This window comes from Notechis scutatus, chromosome 1 (assembly GCF_049901735.1).
Source record: "Notechis scutatus isolate UNSWTSFEM ecotype Mainland chromosome 1, rNotScu1.2, whole genome shotgun sequence".
Classification (NCBI taxonomy): Eukaryota; Metazoa; Chordata; class Lepidosauria; order Squamata; family Elapidae; genus Notechis; species Notechis scutatus.
In genome coordinates, this window is record NC_142009.1 from 203,222,104 (window position 1) to 203,241,532 (window position 19,429).

The 19,429-nt window shown below is 41.6% G+C and overlaps 1 long non-coding RNA gene across 1 annotated transcript in view; it reads left to right on the forward strand.

Annotated features, from left to right (window-relative positions):
- Positions 1-18,238, forward strand: part of LOC148133168 (uncharacterized) — a 59,334-nt gene extending 41,096 nt beyond the window's left edge. Inside the window, exons 2-3 of the long non-coding RNA XR_015746545.1 lie at positions 16,624-16,730; positions 18,180-18,238. This is a non-coding gene — a long non-coding RNA (uncharacterized LOC148133168). The remainder of the gene's footprint in view (positions 1-16,623; positions 16,731-18,179) is intronic.
- Positions 18,239-19,429: the final 1,191 nt, after the last annotated feature.

Sequence of the window (19,429 nt, forward strand, 5' to 3'; positions counted from 1 at the left end):
AGCAAAGGGAACATTGCTCTGTCTTCTACAGCTATAGTAGTTCTAAAATGGGCTTGTGTATATAATAGATAACATTAAATCTATTATTTATTTTATTGGACTCTTGGATCACAGGGAGAAAAATGGGCGCCAGGTACATTGATTATTCCATTGAGTTAGTGAGCAGTATTCCCATTGTACATAGTGTATATACAAGCTTTATGGGAGAGAGTAAACAATATATTTGTGAAAAACTACCTTCAGTAGAGGGATTATAACACTGGATTGGATCCAGATTTGGACCTCCACAGAAATCAATGTGAAGATAGTGACTAATTTAAGTACCATTGATTTCAGTAAGTCTAGTCTTACTAGGCCTTGATCCAACCTCTACTCTAAAATTTATGAATGTAAATTATATATTATTCATTGACATGACTTCCTTTAGAACCTACCTTCCAAGTGAACTATAATATTGGGCATTATTAAAAGCAACGGCAAAAGTTCCCCAATGTAACAGCTCTACCTCCTTCTTCTCAGGGACATATTGATAGATATGCACTTAAGCAAAGCGTAGTACTATATTTGGTTATAGAGAGTTGTGTATGTTGATGAATTTGTGTTTTAAAATGGCTTTCTCTACTAATGTTAGAAATTGTTATTCTGATCATGGCAGAAACTGGAAATCACAACGTTACAAGCAGCAGAATATCAGATCTTCATTATTGGATCCATCTCTAAAAATATTCTGCTTCTCCTCATCCTTGTTGCATCAGTGGGATTCTGCTCTTGTAACTGGTTCCTTCTCCCACTTCTTCCTATAATTTATAGAGATGGCAGGAGTGAAATCCTATTTTACAGCAGTAGATAGATATAGCTGGATAGAGCTCACTCACTTCAAAGCAACCCTTCTTGATTTAATGGGAAATTAATGCAACTGTGTTTGGTCACAGGCTAAATGGCAATGTCATGTCATGACTGATTATTCAACTGAGGATTCATCATCAGAATAAAGCTCTGTAAGTACCCCCCCCCCAAAAAAAAACTTTCTCATGTCTTGCAAGTGAGAAAATGAACCTTTGATAACCTTATTTACTGATACTGTCACTCAATACCAGCGGTGTGAATCTCCTTAGCCACCTTCTTCTTCACAGAGATGGGATGCCCCACAGCACCCAAACCCAAACAAACAGCCCTGCTTGGGAATTTAAAAAAAAAATATCTTGACAAGTTCAGCCAATCTACTTTGAACTCTCGAGCAACTGGCACGACTAATGGATCACGGAATTGTGAGTTTTGCTCCAGCAACCAAGTGACAAATTGGTATACCGTAGCTATTACACTAGTAGATTATTAAGGTTTCAGTGTTAATGAAATTCAAGTCTAAAACTCTAGGAGCCACAGTTTGCCATACAATGTTTAACTGGTTATGAGTTTCATCTTTGGTCTTTTTGAATGGCTCAGTAGCTTAGAAAACAGTATGTATTGTACGAAGCAATATTTAGACAAATTACATAAATGACCTCTCTCCTCAAAGTAAAATTGAACTCCTTTTCCAAGAGCAATTTAATGAGAGGTAAAAAAAAAATGGGAAAAAGAGCTATTAAGTTATTATCCTATACCAGAGGTCTCCAGTTATGCTGGAATTATGGGAGTTGAAGTCCACAAGTCTTAAAGTTGCCAAGTTTGGGGATTCCTGTCCTATGCATATCTGGTGAAAAATATATTCTATTATGTTCAGATGATGTTATCCTCATAAATGGAAATAAGACTTTTTAAATAAATAAATAAATAAAATAAAATTGAAACAACTATTCCTCTGGGAGTTTGCCTTCCCTGAACAATGTGCATAGTGGAGAATACAAAGTGGTAATTTTTTTCCCCATATCAAATTTAGTACACAAACTGTGTCTTTTATATCAATGTTTCTCAACCGTGGCAATTTTAAGTTAGGTGGAAGAATTCTACCAGCTCAGAAGAATTCTATTTCCCAGAAAATTCCCAGAAAAACTGTTTCATATATAATTTCTAATAATTAAAAATAATAAAAACATAAATTAAAAAGAAAACAAAAATGAACAAAAAGACCTCCCTCAAAAGGCAGACTCAATGGACTACTAGATATTTTTCTGTTGTCAGTCTTCTATTTTTCTGTTTCTATATTCTCATCACCATCAACTCTCCAAAGCTAATGACGGAACAGTAACATTTGGAGGAAGTTTCATTCACCAGGGTTTGAATGAGGTAGTCTATTCCCAGTCCATCATATTCTTATTAAAGAGGTTACTACAACTGCACTGGATTTTCATCTCATCTCTGTTACCTTTTTAACTCTCACTCCTTACTTGAATAAATATTTTAGATGTAATTTTCTTCTATTTAACGGCCATCTCTATGACTTTGTCAACATGGCAGCTGGCTAGCAGTGTATGAGAAAAGGAATGCTATTTACAGTAATTAAGATTTGATTCTCACATTCATTCAAACTATATGGAACACATCAGTCTGGGCTGGAATTTTTAAAGGTTAAATTCCTCAAGCATGAAAACCCAGAACCAATTACATGAGTCTTTTAAAAAGTAGTTTATTTCTGAAGTATTGATTTAGCAATCCCAGATGCCCAGCAAGAAGAATTGCTTGGGAATTTGGGGCACTGCAATTCCATCATGTAAACAAGGAATCAGTTTGAACAGGATTGTTTAATTGAAGTTAGTTAGGCAATTAACAAGGCCTTCTAAAGGACTGTACATAGCTCAGAGTGGCTGAAAGTGGGGGGAATGAACAGGATCCTAACAATCGTGTGGCTATTACAAGCATCATTGTGGCTGTTTAAGGTACCCTCTGCATTCCCCACTGAACCCCTTCCTCAAGTCAGTCTTGGCCCTGCTCACTTTTGGATGTAGTCTTATATATCAGCTGTGCCCCAGCATTTCAAGTCATTTACTATCCACAATGACCATTGTTGCTAGCCAGTCAAAATTAGTTTTAAAAGGCACTATTAATCCAGAGATAAGTTTGGGAAATTTAGAAAGGATATGGTTCCTGAAGTCAATATTATACCTGACCCAGCCTGCAATAAATGAAAACAACACAGATAAATCATGTTGAGCCATAGCTTATGGAATTAGCACATTTCATTGAGTTCACACAATGCCCTAGCCACCCATACTTTGTCACTCACAGTGGATGAGTTTGTAAAATGTGTCATATCTTAAACTACAAAATGTGTTTAAAATGAAATATTTGTAAATTGGTTAGTAATGAGTAGAATTCTGTTGAGAGAATGAAACTTTGTATAGTTGACTTTCAGAATTATCCAGGTAATGCGTCAAAATTCACTTTTCTGCAATCCTGAGTGAATCACTGAAAGAAAATATCATATATTAATAAATGTACTAGTCTCACTATGACCAGTGATTTTTATAAAGAGAAGCATATTGAGAGTCAGATTAATCTAGTGGTTAAGACACCAGGCTAGAAACCAGGAGACTGAGAGTTCTAGTCCTGCTTTAGCCATGAAAGCCAGTTGGGTGCACTAGTAACTTTCCTCAACCCAAATTATTTCGTAAGGTTGTTATTGTGAGGAAATTAGGAGGAGGAAGGAATATTAAGTACATTTGACACCTTGACTTATTTGTAAAAAAATATTAAAGGTGAATACAATCAAAATGAAATGAAATGTAAAATGAAGTAAAATAAGGAAACTAATCAGGAATTATTGTGAGAAAATCTGCAGAAAATGAATAACCAGCCATTAAGTTTGGCAATTGGGAGAATCTGTGATGAGGCATTTCATAGTAACGATGACCATTTTGGCTATGTTGCAAAATCTGTTTTGCCTGTTTTCAAGTGTCTCAGGTGTAGCCATCCTTGCCAGGAGTAGCAGATGGGCAGGCAAAACATTGAGACAAAATGACAGGTCTCCCTGGGATATTTTGCTTTCACTCTCTCTTGAGTCTGACTACCCCATCTGCATTTGTTTAGCAAACCAGGCATCCTTATTCCAGTTAATGACCTGTAATTGAAACAATGCACCAAGGGAGCGGATGGCAATGCTGATATACAATGGCTGCTTTATTCCTTGACCTTAATTCATTTCTCCTAGTCTGCTGGAATAATAATGGAAAGACTTCAAGACAAAAATCCCCAAAAAACCCTGGCTGTCTACGTGATGACACTCCCACAATAATCCTCAAAATGCACCCATGCTTTGCTCCTGCTGTTAAATGCATATCCATTTCAACTGCCAGAGTGCAAAGTTTTCAAGGAACGTAAATCAAAAGCAATCACAGCTGAAAATATAACTGCTATTCTTGGTTGGTGTTTTCCAATAGAAAGCCTCAGAGCTTTGCTTGATAGATTCTGTTGACAAGCAGATCGCTGTGCAGGATTCTCAACGAGTCCCAAAGATAGGCAAGATCATTGTTGGTGGGCAGCCTCTAAATTACCTGGAAATCATACTCAAGTTTCCAAGGTAACTATCCCATTGATTTGCACATATTGCTAAAGTGGCATTGTTTAATTGGGCCGTTGTACCAATTCAATGACTGCACTTTGGAAAAAGATGCCTCTTTAAATATTAAAATATAAGCTTCCACATTTGGCTTTCAGGTCCCTTGTTTTTTGTTTTTTTAAATTCTACTTCTGTCCTCTTTTATACTTATTTTCAGCTCGTGGACTGATTAAATAAATAAAATACAGTTAGATTGAAAGGTGGTTTGTCTTTTCCTTAGGCTTCAGGTGTTTATTCCCCTGCACCAATTCCAGTAACAAACTACGATTGACAAAACAAATCACAGTTCTACTAATCTCAGTCTGAAAGCCTAAATCTCTTGCTGCCTTTCCTGTCCCAGCTGCATTTTTAAATGGGTAGTTTAGCAGTTCAGATTTCTGACGGTTTCCCCCCCCCTTCTTCTCATAAGATAGTTTATACTTTGTGATTCAAGCCAATTGCAGATAAAATATTTTCATTCTAATGCCAATTGCACCATTCTTGCAGATATCATACAAAGGCATCTACATAGTCTTGTCCAGCTGTCTAATGAAATAAACTTATTTCCAATGTACCAGTTAATTAAATATTTTGGAAAAATCTCTGTGTTCCAAAACTTAGAAGAAGCAATGAGGTGGCAAAATGGGGCAAAATAAAATTAACAGCTGCCTTGCTTAGCAGTGGAAATTTTGGGCTCAAGGTCTACCTGCACAGACTAAATAACACTGCAATATCCAATAATGTTGAGTTTACTGGCCGCCCCATATCTGAAAGAATAGAATCAGATATTCTTTTTGTTGGCTATGTAAAAAAAAATGTGAAGGGTCATCAACTCTCACAATTTGGTCTTTTGAATTGTTAGCATCTTTTATGGAACATACATCTCTCAATGCCCACAAAATTAATATTACGCTAAATTCTGATCCAGAAATGTAGAATGTGAATGTTTTTTTTTTATAGACTTTGAGAAGAAGAATTATATCATGAGAAACTGGAAGGTGATGCCCATTAATTAAAATTGAATTCAGGAGATGTGTAATTTATCCATTTTTGAAATGGCAATGTTTTCTCCTGATCCAAGTAATGTGGTATATTTCCTTTTGTCATAGATGATAGAATCTCATTGTCCCTTAAATTATAATTTTTCTATGTTGTTTGATATCTATACTTGATATGATTAGATTTATGATTGTTCCATTTGTTGTTGCTCTTTTTTACTATTTTTCATTTTATCTGTTTTGCATTATTTTTCAAACTTGTAATAATATATATAAACTTAATTTAAAAAGAGAGAGAGAAAAATTCAGCAACAGGTTGAAGAGAGAGCTCTTCCTCATTCCATGAAGCTCATTGGCAGCTATTCCTCATCCAGGATTAAAAAAAAAAACAATACTGAGGCCCTGGAATTTATTTCAGGATTTATTCTGAAGCACCAGAATATAGGAGCATTTCCTGACCGACTTGGATCTTCAGTAGTCGGATGACAGTTTTACACCTCCTCCTCCATATTTTTTTCCAGGAGAGCAGTAAACCTGCATTTGCAGAATATGCAGTGCTTACTGTCCTCACGAAAGAAAGAAAGAAAAAAGATGCACTCTCAGTTCATCTGTAAGGACATTCAAAGTATATGAAAGAGGTAAAATATATATATTGAATAAGTTATATGTTGGACAACTCCAGGGCTGGCCCAAGATACTTGATTCCTGAGGCAGTACAAAAGAAGACTCTGCTTTGCCCAGGTCAAGTTGACAGTATACAGCTTCTGTTTAGTCTTGAACTGTGAATTAAATCTGATTTGATCTGAGCGTAAATTTAGGCAAGTTATCCCGATGTAGGAAACATCTCCCTGTCAGTATGGCTACAGCTGACATTTAGCCCACAGCTTCCAAATACTACATGCCATGTTTACTTGTGATAGATGTCAACCTCTTTCCTTCTTCTGAACTGATTTTTGCAAATCTTCTTTTATTCTTTCTCTTCTGTGTGAACGTTTCTCATCTTGATTGCTTATTGAACTCTGCAGTCCAAAAATTATGTTGGTGATTATCAATCTGTTTTTGCAAGCACCGATCAGATCTTCTCTTGCTAGCTTGTTCTTTCCTGAAATTTCAGTTTCATTTAGAGCTGCCTGTAGTTTTAGTCATGTTTGTGAACAACAGAGCTTCACATTTCAATCTAGTCCAAAATTTATGACTGTGTGTTTAGGAAGAAAGTCCACTGTCTGTTCTAGCTTATTGTGTTAGTAATTGCTGGACCATGTATACTAGTTTCACTAGGTTCTCAGGATATTTTGTTCATCAACCATAGCTAGAAGTAATGAATACCAAGAACCCCTGGATTCAGAAGTATTGAGTTGTTTCTTTAAGAAAAATTAAGTGACAGAGCATTAGTACCTCTGGATTATATAGTCACTTCTTTTGGCAAAGAAATTCTAAAAGGAATTTAAACCAAACTTGGCAGCAGGGGTGATAATTATTAGCTCAATTTCACTGTTATCCAACTTGCAGATTAAGATGCTTACCTTTATATGCAGAAAAATTACCTAATTGTATTAGGCTTCTATTCAAGTGAGGATTGTTCAGTTAAAATGACCAATGGTATTCATTAGTATGGTAGGAGAAGGAACTGTCTTTTAAATAATAATGTAATAAATTTGAATAAATAAATAATAAAATAAATATGACAATACTATAATATCATGAATTCTAGTTCTATCTTAGCCATGAAAACCAGCTAGGTAACCTTGGGCCAGTCACTCTCTCCCAACTCACCTCATCTCACCTCATATGGTGGTTGTTGTTTGTGAAATAAAAGGAGGAAGGTGTGTTGGATATGTTTGCTGTCTTGAGTTATTTGTAAAAATAATTAGGTGGGATATAAGATCAGCATGCTATGATCAGATGTAAGCAAGCTAGATGAAGAAAACAAGCTGAAGAACAAGAGAGAATTGTTCTGTACTGTACATTTGCATTCTTGTAAATACCCGTTCCTGATTGGCCAAGGCGCGCGGCGACCCGATTGGCCGGGCGAGCCTCGCCGATTGGCCCGCTGAGAATCTCCCGCGATTGGAGGAAACCGATTGCAGGAGATTTAAAGCAGTGTCATTGGCCGCGGCTCGGCCGGCTAGATCCATATAAGCCGCCGCGCGCCCGAGCCAAGCCAAGCCAATCTTAAATAAAATAAAGAGCTGAAGTCACTGAACCTAGCGTCTTCCTTCCGATTGGGAATATAACACTGGCGACGAAGGTGGGATCTTGGAACTGATCCCCCCCACCACGTGGCACCAAGATCGAGGCATCCAGCAAAGATGGCCAACATCGCGCCACCCACCCCTTTCAACCAAGCTACTGAGGACTGGGAATCATACATAGATCGATTCCTGATGTTCCTAGAAAGTAGCAACCTCAAGGACGCCAATGGACAAAAGAAAAGGGCCGTTTTCCTGACACACTGTGGGCCTGCAGTGTTCAAAATGGCAAAAGCCCTTGCGAAGCCCGAGGATGTGAAGGCGATGGATTGGGCCGACCTCGAACCTCTGTTGCGGAACCACTATGCCCCCGCCGTGCCCACCCTCATCAGGCGGCATGAATTCTATCGCAGGAATCAGAAGGAGGGTGAGAGTATCAGCGATTTCGTAGCTGACCTACGAGACCTGGGGGGCATGTGCGGGTTCACAGACATGGACGAGGCGTTACGAGACCGCGTTGTCCTCGGGCTCAAAGACCCCGTCCTGCAGAGCCGATTAATGGCACGGGGCGACATCTCCCTCGCAGACGCCCTTGCCGAGGCCACCGCCGCCGAGGCAACCTGGAAATCCGCAGCCAGAATGCGGCGAACCGACGGGACAGATCGGCCCGTAATCACGGAAGCAACCCAGACACCAGAGACCGTTCCCGAGACACCCCGCTGGGCGACCACCACCACCCATCACGGCGACCTCGACTCCCTCTCCGACACCACCAATGGAGAGGAAGACATCCACCGACTCCAGACAGACCGGGACCGGCGCAAGCGGCGGAGTCGTAAGTCGGGGCTGCAATGTGCCGGGTGCGGGGGTGACCATCCGCGAGCAGATTGCCGTTTCTTTGATGCAATCTGCCGCCACTGCGATAAAAGGGGACACATCGCTCGAGTCTGCCGGTTCAAACGGAACTACAGTCCTCGACGACCAAACGGCAGCAGCCAAAGGCGAGACAGCACCCCCCCTCAGAACAGAGACCGCCCAACCGAGAACCGGTGGAACCGAGACGGATGGACCCGATGAGGCGGCGAGGACCGGCAGAGGGAAGAAACCCATCAGACGGTCATCATCGGCCATTCTTCTAGCGGGGACGCCCGAAAGGTATACGTGGAAGTGGGCATCGAGGGCCAGCCATGCAAAATGGAGGTGGATTCCGGATCCTACCTCTCCATGGTTGCATGGCGGGAAATCAAGCGCCTGGTGCCCAACATCCGAAAGAAAGAACTGGAGAGCCAAAGGCTAATCTTAAAAGACTACCAAGGGAACCGCATCCCTGTAGTCAGAACCGGACAATTCAAAGTAAATTTCAAAGGAGAACTGCAACACTCCCATTAACAATCGTGGACCGAGACCGACCCAGCCTCTTGGGACTACAGTGGTTCGCGCCGCTCGGAATCGGGGTGACCGGCATCGACCTCATCACCGACGCAGACTGGGAGGAACAACTCGCGAGGGATTTCCAAGAGGTCTTCGACAGCAACCTAGGCAAGTACCGTGGGGCCCTGATTTCCTTCAGCCTAGACCCCAGCATTCCCTCAATCCGCCTTAAGCCGCGGCGGGTACCTTTCGCACTCAGACCCAAGATCGATGAGCAAATAGACAAACTCATCAAACAGGGAGTGCTAGAACCGATCGACCACGCTAGATGGGAGACACCCATAGTCACCCCGGTCAAGCCCGATGGGTCGGTGAGAATTTGTGGGGACTATAAGGCCACCCTCAACTGCGCATTACAGCAAAGCGCCTACCCCGTCCCGGTAGTGCAGCACCTACTGCATTCACTGGGGGGCGGGCAAGGTCTTCGCAAAACTCGACCTGGCACAAGCCTATCAGCAACTGCCGGTCGACGAAGAAACCGCTGAGGCGCAAACCATAGTGACACACCGGGGAGCCTTTCGCTGCAAGAGACTCCAGTTCGGAGTCAGCGTGGCACCGGGAATTTTCCAGAGCCTCATGGAAAGGTTACTCCAGGGCTTCAAGGGGGTAGTGCCCTATTTTGATGATGTGCTGGTATCCGCGGCAAACACAAAGCAATTGGAAAGCCGCCTGAGGGAGGTACTACAAAAATTCAAAGACGCGGGGCTGAAAGTCAAAAAAGAAAAATGCCAGCTCCACACTGAGAAAGTCGAATTCCTGGGGTACCTCCTAGACCAGCACGGGATCCACCCCACAGAAAAAAAAATCAGGGCCATCAAAGAAGCCCCCAAACCAAAAAATAAAACCGAACTGCAGGCATTCCTCGGGCTGATTAACTTCTATAATGTTTTCCTGCCCCAGAAGGCGACGGTAGCGGAGCCTTTGCATAGGCTGCTCGACAAAACGGCCGTTTGGAACTGGGGGAAGCAAGAAGAAATCGCATTCAGCCGGACAAAAGACCTACTCACATCAGACGCTGTCCTCATTCAATACAGCGACACCCTGCCACTAGTGGTCACATGCGACGCATCACCCTTCGGCGTCGGAGCTGTCCTCAGCCACATTCTCCCGGACGGGAAAGAGGCACCCATCACCTTTTTCTCAAGAACTCTTTCCAAACCAGAAAGGAATTACAGTCAACTGGATAAAGAGGCCCTGGCAATCGTCGCCGCCATAAAAAGGTTCCACGAGTACCTTTACGGCAGAACCTTCACCATTATCACCGACCACAAACCGCTGTTGGGAATCCTGGAAGGAGACAGGGCCACACCGAACATTCTATCCCCGAGAATGACCAGGTGGTCCGAATTCCTGGCCGCCTACAGCTACCGGTTAAATCACCGACCCGGTAAGACTATTGCTCACACAGACGCTTTGAGCCGCACACCATTGCCCGACATGGACGCTGACCCAGCCCCCACAACATCCACCCTCAGCATAGAAACTCTACCCAATCTCCCTGTGACCGCGTCAGACATTGCCCGGGAAACCAATAAAGACAAAAGTCAGGCGCGGGTTTTGCATTGGGTAGAAAAAGGTTGGCCGGAAACAGAAAACGATGGACAATTCAGGGCATTTCGGAACCAACAAACAGAACTGTCAATACAAAAAGGTTGCTTACTATGGGGGGACAGGGTTGTCATTCCGGAGAAACTGCAAAAAAGGGTCTTGGAACTATTGCATGAGAGACACCCAGGCATCGTTAGGGCTAAAGCCCTGGCCAGGAGTTATGCCTGGTGGCCAGGGATGGACAATCAAATCGAGGCTTGGGTGGCAACATTCAGACCATGCCAAGAATCCAGACCAACCCCCCTCCGCCGCCCCAATCAGGGAATGGGAGACCCCCAGGGGCCCATGGTCCAGGATTCATATAGACTTCGCCGGACCTACAAAGGGGCACACCTTCCTCATCACGGTAGATGCTTACTCCAACTGGCTGGAGGTAAGCAACATGAGAACCACCACCACAGAGGCCGTCACCAAAGAACTAAATAGACTATTTTCAACCCACGGCCTCCCAGACGTCATCGTCTCCGATAACGGGCCCCAATTCACCTCACTAGAATTCGAAAAATTCCTGGCAGAACAGGGAATACGACATGCACTGACAGCGCCGGCACATCCGGCGGCGAACGGGAGGGTGGAACGAATGGTACAATTTACAAAAAAAAAAAAAAAACAATTCAAAAAATAGAAACCGGGGAGATACAGGAAAAAATTAATAAAATGCTATTCATACAGCACATAACACCCAACACGACAACCAATAAAAGCCCGGCAGAACTACTAATGGGGAGGAAATTAAGATCCCCACTAGACAGACTGCACCCCACATACAACCCAGAAAACCCCTCCGACTCATCCAGCAAGTACCGGGCATTCATACCGGGCGACACGGTATATGCAAGGAACCTCACGGGGGACCCCCTCTGGGTACCAGCAACCATAACCCAGGTGACAGGTCCCCGCTCGTACCGACTGCAAACAACGGACGGATGAGCATGGAAATGACATATCGACCAATTAAGATCAAGAACCAACATGGGAAATACAACCGACACGCAAGCCCACACAGAGAAAGGAACCAACCAAGAGGGGAGGGAAGACCCCGGCCCCGAAAACCAACCCCAACAAAAAAGAAACCAGGAATACTCACCTGCTGAGCCAGAAGCAGAAGAACGACCCGAAGCCTCACTAATAAGAAACAGCCAAGCCAGCTCAACCAGCCCGGAAAGACCGAGCGGGAGCATTGAAGGCCGCAGCTCAACCAACCCAGGTAGACCGGGAGGGAGCTGCAGCGGAAGGCCCGGCTCACCATTCCAGGCGGTTCCATCGAGGAGACCGGGAGTGACATGGAACCCGACCGAACCGTCCGACGAACAAGCAACAACTAACTTGCGCAGGTCCAGTAGGCAAGTACGGAGCCCCGCCTACTTATGGGACTACGTTATGTAGGACCATACCAAGAGGGAGGGGTGTTCTGTACTGTACATTTGCATTCTTGTAAATACCCGTTCCTGATTGGCCAAGGCGCGCGGCGACCCGATTGGCGGGCGAGCCTCGCCGATTGGCCCGCTGAGAATCTCCTGCGATTGGAGGAAACCGATCGCGGGAGATTTAAAGCGGTGTCATTACGCGGCTCGGCCGGCTAGATCCATATAAACCGCCGCGCGCCCGAGCCAAGCCAAGCCGATCTTAAATAAAATAAAGAGCTGAAGTCACTGAACCTAGCGTCTTCCTTCCGATCGGGAATATAACAAGAATATTTGACCAAGAAATATTTCCTAGAAACAAGGAAAATCAAGGAAGCACTGGAAACAATAAAGCAGCAAATAACAGCTACAGCCAAGAAGACCAGCAGATTTGAAGCTCGAATCACACACTATAGGCAGAATCTCCAATTTCAGCCCAATCAGAAAATGGTGAACAGTGAACTGCAATGAATCAGTTAACACCTGGCAAAGAAGAAACAGTGTAGTTCTGAGTTCAACTATGGAAACATCCAAAGAAATACAACAAGAAGGAAGCTTTGATAAAGCAGGTGGGTAAGAATAAAAAGCGAAAGAACTTCTAATAAGAGCAGAAATGGAAGAGAAAAAGGAAAGAAAGATCAAGAATTGGTCAGCACCCAGTAGATGATTTGCCTGGTTTTTGGTTGAAACATCTGACTAGTCTACACCCACTTATTCTTGCTAAGCAATTTAACAACATACTGCAAGGAGGTGAAATTGAGTATTGACAAACATCTGGAGAAACCTACCTGATAATGCAAATTCAACAAAATTTCAGTTTCATTTAGAGCTGCCTGTAGTTTTAGTCATGTTTGTGAACAACAGAGCTTCACATTTCAATCTAGTCCAAAATTTATGACTGTATGTTTAGGAAGAAAGTCCACTGTCTGTTCTAGCTTATTGTGTTAGTAATTGCTGGACCATGTATACTAGTTTCACTAGGTTCTCAGGATATTTTGTTCATCAACCATAGCTAGAAGTAATGAATACCAAGAACCCCTGGATTCAGAAGTATTGAGTTGTTTCTTTAAGAAAAATTAAGTGACAGAGCATTAGTACCTCTGGATTATATAGTCACTTCTTTTGGCAAAGAAATTCTAAAAGGAATTAAAACCAAACTTGGCAGCAGGGGTGATAATTATTAGCTCAATTTCACTGTTATCCAACTTGCAGATTAAGATGCTTAACTTTATATGCAGAAAAATTACCTAATTGTATTCAAGTGAGGATTGTTCAGTTAAAATGACCAATGTATGGTATTCATTAGTATGGTAGGAGAAGGAACTGTCTTTTAAATAATAATGTAATAAATTTGAATAAATAAATAATAAAATAAATATGACAATACTATAATATCATGAATTCTAGTTCTATCTTAGCCATGAAAACCAGCTAGGTAACCTTGGGCCAGTCACTCTCTCCCAACTAACCTCATCTCACCTCATATGGTGGTTGTTGTTTGTGAAATAAAAGGAGGAAGGTGTGTTGGATATGTTTGCTGTCTTGAGTTATTTGTAAAAATAATTAGGTGGGATATAAATAACTAAATAAATCTCAAATATAATTGGAATTTCCAAACTGGAAAATAAGATCAGCATGCTATGATCAGATGTAAGCAAGCTAGATGAAGAAAACAAGCTGAAGAACAAGAGAGAATATTTGACCAAGAAATATCTCCTAGAAACAAGGAAAATCAAGGAAGCACTGGAAACAATAAAGCAGCAAATAACAGCTACAGCCAAGAAGACCAGCAGATTTGAAGCTCGAATCACACACTATAGGCAGAATCTCCAATTTCAGCCCAATCAGAAAATGGTGAACAGTGAACTGCAATGAATCAGTTAACACCTGGCAAAGAAGAAACAGTGTAGTTCTGAGTTCAACTATGGAAACATCCAAAGAAATACAACAAGAAGGAAGCTTTGATAAAGCAGGTGGGTAAGAATAAAAAGCGAAAGAACTTCTAATAAGAGCAGAAATGGTAGAGAAAAAGGAAAGAAAGATCAAGAATTGGTCAGCACCCAGTAGATGATTTGCCTGGTTTTTGGTTGAAACATCTGACTAGTCTACACCCACTTATTGCTAAGCAATTTAACAACATACTGCAAGGAGGTGAAATTGAGTATTGACGAACATCTGGAGAAACCTACCTGATAATGCAAATTCAACAAAAAGAGCAGCACCAGGCAACTTCAAGTACCTGCTTCTCAACAACTTTCAAATTGCTAAGTTGTGTGGTAGCTCATGCAGTTCAACATTGTCCACCTGGGCAGAAAGGAAACTGTCCAAATAGCAGAGGAAAGAGATTAGCTCCTAACTAACAAGATGATTTGGAAAACTTCAAGAGAAGGAAGACCAATCTGAATGTAGCATGGACAAGAAGGCATTTGACCCTGCCACATGATTGGATAATCAACTGCCTAGAAATCACAGGAATCAGTAGAAATATCGGAAGCTTTGTGGAAAGATCAGTGGCACTATGGAAGACAAAGCTGGCGGTGAATAATTATAGAATGGGGGACATTACTAATAAGAAAAAAATCTTTCAGGGAGACTCACTCTCACAACTATTGTCTGTCATCACATGGATTTCTCTGTAACAATTCTGGACAAATCAGACCATGGCTATCAAACATCAAAAACATCTGCCAGACTAATCCACTTCCTTTACCTGGATGATCTGAAGCTGTATGGAAAAATCCCATATGAAATAGAATTGCTGCCCAATATAGTCTGCATATACAGCCAAAATACAATTCAGAGGTGGTATTCAGCAGGTTCTGACCAGTTCCGGAGAACCGGTAGCGGAAATTTTGAGTAATTCAGAGAACTGGCAAATACCACCTCTGACTGGCCCCACCCTCATCTATTCTCTGCCTCCCAAGTTAGAGCTGATTGGCTGGATCTTCTTTTGTTGCTCTGCACAGGAGAACAGAGCTGGAAAGCAGGTCAGTGGAGTGGGGAGGGAATGGGATTTTGCAGCAACTTTCCCATGGAGTGAGGAGAGAATGGAGATTTTACAGTATCTGTCCCCTGCCATGCCCACCAAGCCACACCCACAGAACTAGTTGTAAATTTTTTTGAATCCCACCACTGTAAATACTGTAATGGAGTTTGGACTGGACAAATGTGCCACTCTTACTATCAACAAGACCAAAATAGTGAAAACTAAAGGAATCAAAATGCCCTATGGAAATACCTGTGTATCCTTCAAGCTGACAACATCAAGCACTGAAGTCAAGAACGTGACTTCATAAATACAGCATGAGTTTGAAGAAGATCTTAAAGTTCGAACTCAGTGGAAAAGAATACCATCATGGGAATTAACATTTGGGTAATTTCAGATAGAGAGCTGGAATAGTCAGCAACACTCAAGAAAAAACTAAAAAGCCCTGCATAGGAAGACCAGAAAAATAATGGCAATGAATCATGCCCTTCATCCACGCAGTGACATTGACAGACTCTACTTACAAAGGAAAATATGTGGGTGTGAAATGTTGAAAATATACCAGGCCATTGTAAAATAAAATATGACATTTGAAAAATATCTGAAGGACAGTTAAGAAGATCCACTGAAACTGGTACACCATGAAAACAATGAATATGAGAAAAACTGCTTACAAAAAAGACCAATTGAAGAACAGAAAAGGGATATAGCAAGGGTTAGCCAAATCTAGATGTTAACTAAAACATCAGGCTGATGGCTAGATGTTGGCTAAAGATCTGACTGATAGTGCAACCAACCATAATAATTGTAGACATGTACCCTCTCAATAACTAAAATTATAATTTGATTGTAGCTCCATCCCCCATTTTTATCTAACTGAAGTTGATTGGTTGCTTAAAAAAATGAATCAAGAGGTAGGATTTACCACAAAGTATTAGCAGATTCTTATGTTTTTGGTGAACTTCCCTGTTCAGTCCTAGAGCCAGCGAATCCACTTGCTGTCCTGCTCTCTTTCAGGATATTATAAACTGGAAAAAAGCCCACATATAGAGGTGGAGGGACTTGAGGTTCTACTTCTCTTGTCTTGGTCCCTATGGAAGAGTTGCTTTTGAGTTGAGGGAGGAAGCAGTATTTTTCACAGAGGCACTTGCGTGGACTTGAGATCTCGGCCCAGTGGAATGGTTACATGTCCAGGAAGCTTTTTATAAAAATGATAAAGGATAGCTTTGCAAAGTATGCATTGTCACACAGTATAGACTACAACCAATGAACATATCTGCATTTATTCTACACCATCAAGTTCTTAGGATTTTTTGTTCATTAAGAGGTTATTTTTTTTCTCTACCTATTTTATTCAAAGAGTTTCCTGGTCTCTGAAAAACATTTGAAAGAAATGTTTGGTAACTATGAAGAGTTAAAGTAGCCATGTCCTTTGGAAAGCTTGCATGCTTGATCCCTGGTTGTATGTATTAGATTGCGGGGTGAGTGAAGAGGCAGGACACTCAGATCGGTAAAACTCTTTATTTTTTCTCTGCAGGAACTGAAGAAACCAAGCCGAGGCAGCTCCTTTTACAGGGGAGCTGTTCGCGGCTTCAGCCAGTGACAGCCATTTGTTTTCCCGCATCTGTGGTTCAACGAATCAAGGTAAGTATGCAAATATCTAACAATATGCATGCACAAACAATAGTTCTGCTGGACCTGCCCATGCATATTCAGATAACCGGTACAGTCTTTGTACTTCCAAAAGATGCAGAATTAATGATTCAAGGAAAGATGCTTGATAACCCTATCATGCTTTGAATGCTTCATACTGCCCTAGCAGTTAATCTACATGTAACGGTAGCTTGGAAGATAGCACCATCCTTTGTTTGTAAATTATCCATACTTGTTATAGTTGATATCACCTTAAAAATGACTTTCCTTCCTTATGGGAGAGAGAGAACAGGGAAATGATCAAAAGTTGATCAGTGCTGTAATTTAAAATACCAGTTTCAGAAGACTGATGTAAGCCGCTAATTGAGTAAATATTACAGCCCTGATGAGCTACAATGGAAGACTTAATTTTCAGAGGCTGGCATTCAGAAATGGAAACATAGATTTTAAAACGCATCATATTCCATTATGAATCCCCCGAGCCAGCCAGTCTCCCAGTTAAGATGATTTATACTTTCTGTGGCTTCCGAAGTGAGCAGACCAACCTATCAATGTTTCTTCCCCTTAATTACTTTAGGTCTTATATACTACAAAGATAAGCTTTGTTTTTAATGCCCAGGAAAAAAAGAATAAAAATTAAAATCTTTTAAAATATTTTTCAGTTTTGTAAAATATTTATGTTAAAATATTTATGTTTTGTAAATCCAGTGTTGGTTTGTAAATTACATGTTGTAGGTGAATCTCGTTCCAAAATGTTGCCCAGATGTGTCAAAATGTAACTCATACAATCTTATCATGCTTAGAACGTCTACAAATGTGGAAGTCACCTGGTCAGGAACCTCCTTTAGACATTTTTTTTTTTACTACAGAAGTCTATCATTATTACCTCCCTCTAATCATGTGTAAAGGGATGCGGTGGCTTAGTGGCTAAGATGCTGAGCTTGTCGATCAGAAAGGTTGGCAGTTTAGTGGTTCGAATCCCTAGCACTGTGTAATGGAGCGAGCGCCGATTACTTGTCCCAGCTTCTGCCAACCTAGCAGTTTGAAAGCATGTAAAAACGCAAGTAGAAAAATAGGGACCACTTTGGTGGGAAGGGAACAGCGTTCTGTGCGCCTTCGGCATTTAGTCATGCTGGCCACATGACCACAGAGATGTCTTCGGACAGCGCTGGCTCTTTGGCTTTGTAATGGAGATGAGCGCTGCCTCCTAGAGCCGGAAATGACTAGCACATATGTGTGAGGAGAACCTTTACCTTTACCTTTATAATCATGTGTAAACCAATGTAAAAACAAATAGTAAGAAATCGCTTCTTGACAGTTGGCAGAAGTTAAGATGAAGTAAAGCCCAAAATGAAAAAACAAACAAATTTGCTCTTCTCTCTCTCTCTCTTTCCCTCCCTGCCCCCTCCCCCGTCCTCTCACATCCATATACACACAAAGACATACAAAGGAAGAAGGGAAGGAGGAGGAAGTTAAGATCTTCATTTGTTTTTAAAAAAACAACAACTAAGGTGTATCATTAATTAATAAAAGACTTTATTACTATTCCAGAAGCCTTTGGCTTTTTTGTTGTTATTGTTGCAATGGTATAATCAAAATGACACATTCAACAGTTAATATAAAAAGAGATATTCCTTTAAATAATTAGACCTCTTACCATTTAGGGTATTCTACCTCAAACAGACATCCTGGAGATGGTGAAAAATAGGTGACCCATGTTACATGGTCTTGCTTCAGTACCTCATGGCTTCATTTTGCCATTTTCACTGGTTGCAAAGATAATTTTGTGTACAGATATTGAATTTGGTGAATCATGAAATCAATAGAGCCTGTATTCTATTGCTGATAGGCTATGTGTAAGCCAGGAAGAAGAAATGGCATCAAACCAGCCAGAGTTGAAAAGAGGCACTGGTTGTCGTGGATCCTCTAAAATAACAACTTTAAATTGCAGGAAATAAAATGGACAACTATGAGAGTGCTATGTCTAAAACTTTTTTTAAAAAACAAAGTGATCTAAATTAGAACCTACTTTGGAATTGTTCTTAAGACCTTGTTAAGAAAAATAACAATTCTTTTGTTATAAAATTCTCTGACTTCATCTGTTTGTCCCACTAGATCCAGAAGAGTCTTAAGGGTCTCATCATCTAGGGCAGTGATGGCAAACCTTTTTGGAACCGAGTGCCCAAACCGGAACGTGTGTGCATACGCGTGCATGTGTGTGTGCCGGAGTGCTGGAAACCCGAAGACCAGTTGGCACCTGAAGACCAGTTGGCAGGTGTGCGCATGCCTGTTTTTTGGCCATTTTTGGCCGTTTTTTGGGGGGGTGTTTTCAGGCAGTTTTTGGCTTGAAAAATGGTCTGAAAACAGCCTGAAAAACAGCTTGAAAACACCCCCAAAATGACCTGTTTTGGGGTCATTTTGGGGGCATTTTTGGACCCTCTGGACCCTCTTCTGGTTTCTTCTGGCCAGAAACCAGAAGAGCAGCTGGCAATGGCTAGCGTGCTCACAGAGAGGGCTCTGCGTGCCACTTCTGGCACACGTGCCATAGGTTCGCCATCACAGATCTAGGGAGTTACATCTGGTAGTCCCTAAGAGAGCTCTTTGTGCTTTGTTACCCACACTGTGGAATCTCTCCCCCCCAACACTTATGAAGATTGGCTTCATAATTTCTGAGCTTCAATATATGGTTA